This window comes from Chrysochloris asiatica, unplaced genomic scaffold (genome assembly GCF_000296735.1).
Source record: "Chrysochloris asiatica unplaced genomic scaffold, ChrAsi1.0 scaffold00122, whole genome shotgun sequence".
Lineage (NCBI taxonomy): Eukaryota > Metazoa > Chordata > Mammalia > Afrosoricida > Chrysochloridae > Chrysochloris > Chrysochloris asiatica.
This window is the reverse complement of record NW_006408640.1, coordinates 4144006-4149097: the sequence shown is the minus strand read 5'-3', so window position 1 is coordinate 4149097 and position 5092 is coordinate 4144006. Positions and strand designations below refer to the sequence as shown.

General features: G+C 40.7%; 1 protein-coding gene across 1 annotated transcript in view; it reads left to right on the top strand.

Moving 5' to 3' along the window:
* Positions 1–5092, top strand: part of AFG3L2 (AFG3-like AAA ATPase 2) — an 87372-nt gene that overhangs the window by 14344 nt on the left and 67936 nt on the right. The gene's annotated exons all lie outside the window — the stretch shown is intronic.

Below are 5092 nucleotides of genomic sequence, written 5' to 3'. Positions count from 1 at the left end.
CCTCCGTCTCTTAACAGGTGCATTCAATCCATTTACGTTCGGTGTAATTATCGATAGGTGTTGATTATTTGGTGTCATTGTTGTTGTTGTTGTTAAGTGCCATTATATTTGTTTTTTTTGTGGTGTTGCTGCTTCTTTGTTCTGTTTGTCTTTCTTTGTTGAATTCATGATTTGTGTGTTCTTTCTTGTGCATTTCCTTATAGTTTTAATGTTTTCATATTCTTCTTGGGATTCTCATTCTCTTGGTATGCTGTGAAGTGTTAATTATCTTTGAGGTTGCCTTCTGGTCCATTGACTTCTCTGTCCATTTAGTGCAGTCTACATACAGTTATCCTGTAATGTACCTGACCTTCTCATTGTCTGGATCTCTGTTCCTACGTGTTCACCTTCTTTTGCATTGTACTTGTTTTGGTCATAGACTGCCCTCCCAGAGTCTCTCAGTTTGTTCTTATAGTTTTGTTTTGTTAACATTTCTTCTTTCTGTTGCCTTTATTCAGGGAGGTGCTGCCACGTATGTCAATCTCTGGTTGTTGTCTGTTCTTGTTGGTTCTCGGTCCATAGAACTCCCTTTCGGATGTTTTGTAGTGCAGGGTTGTCTTTGGTGAAGTCCCAAAGCTTCTGTTTATCCTGGAATGTTTTGATCATACCCTCATATTTGATTGATATCTTTGCTGGATAAAGGATTCTTGGTTGGCAATTTTTTTCTTGCAGGGTTTTATATATGTCTCCCCATTGCGTTCTCGCTTGCATGGTTCCTGCTGAGAGGTCTGAGCTTAGTGTGACTTGTTTGCCTTTGTATGTGACCCTTCTGTTGTCTCTTGCTTCTATCAGGAATGTCTCCTTTGTCTTTGAGTTTGGAGACCTTGACTATGATATGTCTTGGTGATTTTCTTTTGGGGTCCACCCTTCCTGGACTTCTTTTATTTCTATCTTTTCACTTTTGAGGATGTTAGAGAAATTTTCTTCCAGTAATTCTTCGACTATTTCCTCTGTGGACTTGTGTGTCTCGTTTTGTTATGGAATGCCAATAATTCTTAGATTATTCCTTTTCATGTTATCCAACATGAATCTTAGACCTTCCTCTGAGTTTTTTACCCTTTTTTGGTTTTGTTCTTGTATCGTAGTGGAAATGAGAGACTTGTCTTCCAGCTCACTGATTCTTCCTTCCATCTCATCTATTCTACTCCTCTGCCCTTTCAAGGAGTTATCTCTTTCTGCCATTTTGTTGTTGATTGTTTGGACCTGTTTCTGTAGGTTTTGGATTGTTACCAATGCTGTATCTATCTTGTTTGATTGTTCCTGTAGCGCTTTTCTGACTTCTTCCTTGTTTTTCTCAACTCCATTGTAAAGTGTTTTGAGACATTTTATAATCATTTTTCTGAATTTTTTCTCAGGTATTTCCAAGGCCTGCCCTCCTTCCAGCATGGCGAGAAGGTCTACTTCTGGTTCATTTGTCTCAGATATTTTATCTTTTTTCTGGACATGTGTCAATATTGTCATCTACTTTTGCTTCTTGGACATGTTTAATGTTTATCTGTTGCCCTAATAATTAATTATGTGTTTTGGTAATAATTTTTTTGTTTTGTTTTCTGATTGCCTCCAGGGAGATGTGATCAGGATGTGGTCTTCCCTTTTCACTCTTCTTATTGCTTAACTCAGAGTATCTTTTACAGGTGTTGCATGTTTCCCTGGTTTATGGCAGCTGGTATTGGTTCTTGTCTGGGTTTTGGTGTTTTATAAAGTGTTATTGCAGCTTGGCTAATTGGCAGCAGTTGCTGACTCTTTTCTTATAATGTAGGGGGACAAAGAGTCCTCCACTAGCAGAAGGGAGGCTATGTGACAACCAAACAATACCAGCTGGGTAGAAAACAAAGCCAAAATCAAAAGCGAAAACAAAAGCGGAGTCCTCCTATAGCAGAAGGGTGGCTATGTAATAGCCAAGCAACACCAGTCGGATGGAAAACAAAACAAAACCAAAAGCAAAATAGAAAGCAATAGTGATAATGAGAGAGAAACTAAGCAGTACAACAATAGTAAAAAACAAAACAGAAAATACAACAATGGGGAAAAGTAAAAAGAAAAAAAAAGGGGCAGGGGCAGAAGAAAGAGAGGAAAAAAGCGTAGCTTAATGTAAGTAAGTCTTTAATGTTCTACCTCTCTTTCAGTCCCTTCTGAGCTCTTCTCCTTGTTGGTATGCTGTGGAATCGATCATGACCCACAGCGACCCAGTATAGGGTTTCCAAGGAGCAGCTGGTGGGCTCGAACCACAGTCCTTGCAGTTCAAAATTCTTTGCAGTCAGCCACAGCAGGACTGCTTTGTTATTAGTGGTAAACAACTACCCAAGGGTGTCTCAATTTGGGCTGGCCTGTGCTCTTGAATAAGTCAGGCTCTAATCGCACACACACACACACACACACACACACACACACACACACAAAAGGGGGGGGAGAGGCGGGCGAAAGAGGAAAAAAGCGTAGCTTAATGTAAGTAAATTTTTAATGTTCTATCTCTCTTTCAGTCCCTTCTGCGCTCTTCTCCTTGTGGATATGCTGTGGAGTCAATCGTGACCCACAGCGACCCAGTATAGGGTTTCCAAGCAGCAGCTGGTGGGCTCGAATCACATTCCTTTCTGTTTAAAAGACTTTGCAGTCTGGCACATTAACTCAACGATCCACACAGCAGGACTGCTTTGTTATTGGTGGTAAACAGCTAGTCAAGGACGTCTCAGCTTGGGCTGGCCTGCGCCTTGATGGACGGGCCTGAGGCTCGGAGGCTGGGCCGAAGGCTGGCCTAGGCCAAAGAAGTCGAGGGCGGGGGCAGTTGCAGTAGGCAGATGGTGTGGCTATGTCTGATGACGTCTACAATGCCTCTCTCTGTCTCCCTGTGCCGTAAGCACCCCAATTTGCCCTATATCCATGCTGACAATGCCCTACGTTGCAATGAGCCTCCCAGCCCCTGGGATGGGCCATGCTAGTTCCTGTGGCCCCGCTTGCTCTCCGGGAGCGTTAGCCCTCTGAATGGGTCCGCTCAAGCCCTGTGCTCCATGCTCTGCAATGGGCGGGGTGGGAACCGAGTGCAGGCGGGTGGTAGCTCTAAATGCTTGTAACTCCTCAGCAGTTTGATTTTTTGAAAAAGCAAGCTCATAATGTTAAAGCCTAATGTTTTATGTTTGCCCAAAGGCTGTCTGTCTACCAGTAGAGGCCCCCCCTGTGCGATACCACCCCGTATTCTCCGGAGACCGTGTACTTTTATGTTTGCCCAAAGGCTATCTGTCTACCAGTAGGGCCCCCCACCCCGTGCGATATCACCCCGTATTCTCCGGAGACCGTGTACCTGTGCTGCCTGGTCAGGGAAGCACCGGAAGTCCCATCTTCCTGTTATTTTTTGTTTTCAGCCAAGGTCCATCTGACGTAGATGGATATTCCTCATTCCATATCTTCATTTGAATCTGGCAGTTCCTTGTCAATATATTGTTGTAGCCTTTTTTTGAATTACCTTTAGCAAAATTTTACTTGTGTGTGGTATTATTAATACTGTTGATGATTTCTTCATTCCATTGGGTCACCTTTCTTTGGAGTGGGCAAACATGGTTCTCTTTCATTCAGTTGGTCAGGTGGTTGTCTCCCAAATTTCTTGGCATAGATGAGTGAGTGCTTTCAGTGTTATATCAATTTGTTGAAAGATTTCAATTTTTATTTAATCAAATCCCAGATCCTTGTTCTTTGTCAATGCCTTCACTGCACCTTGGACATTGGCGCTTGATAATATGCTACCTCTTGAAATGGTTGAACATGAACAATTTTTCTTTTGATGCTTTTTGCATCATTCAGTATATTGCCTATAAAATCTTTCAGTATTACAAGGTGAGGCTTGAACTTTTTCTTCAGTTTTCTCAGCTTGAGGAATACTGAGTGTGTTCTTCCGTTTTGGTTTTCTAACTCTAGGTCTTTGCATATTTGATTATAATATAATATCATTTGTCTTTTAGAACAGAAAATTTGAAATTTTCTGTTCAGCTCTTTTGCCTCTTCATTTCTTCATTTCTCTGGAGAGCTAGTTTCAGAGTATCTTCTGACATCTGTTTTCTTTCTTTCTTATCTGAATTACCTTTTGCTTTCTTCATGTATGATGTTCTTGATGTCATCCTAAAACTCCTCTTACAACTCTGGTCTTCGGATGTTAGTATACAGTACATCCAATCTCTTCTTGAGATAGTCTCTAAATTCAGGCAGGATATACTCAAGGTCATATTTTGGCTTTCATGTGTTTGTTTTAATGTTTTTCGGCTTCAGCCTGTACATGCATTTGAGTATTTGATGAGCTCCACAGTCTGCCCCTGGCCTAGTTTTGGCTGATGATAATAAGCTTTCCCACTGTTTTTTCCCACAGATATAATCAGTTTGATTTTAGTGTATTCTGTCTGGGGAGGTCCACATGTATAGTCACCTTTTATGTCATTTAAAGGTCTTGCAAAATTCTATCATGCGATCTCCAGCATCATTTCTAGGACTAAAGCCTAGGGGAAATAAGTAAGGGTGCATGTAAAGATTTCCATACAGGGATGTGCTTAAATATTATTTTTGAGGAAAAAAAAAAAAAAAAAAAAAAAAATTAGAAATAAATGTTCCACATTAGGAACCTGGATAATTACATTGGGAGATTCTCATGTTCTTGCTTTATGCTTCTACTCATTCTCAGTAGAGCATTGCTCCTCCCTGGAAGGAGGTTCAAATCTGAAGGACTGTTGGCTTCCGTGAGTTTAAATGGACTCAATAGCAGAGGGTTTTTTTTTTGTTTGTTTGTTTGTTTGTTTTTGTTTTTTTCTTCTAATATTGGCATGTGTAAGTATTTATGTATTAAAGTTAACATCTTGTAAATTTTTCTCTTATATAGTATAGTTAAGATTTTATATATTTTATGTTGATTGATTTTTGAAGTTATGTATGTATTTCAAGATTGTTGTTGTTGTTGTTGTTATGTGCCGTGGAGTCGGAAACGACTCATAGCGACCCTGTACAGGGTTTCCGAGGGTGTAAATCTTTACGGGAGTAGAAAGCCTCATCTTTCTCCCGCGGAGCAGCTGGTAGTTTC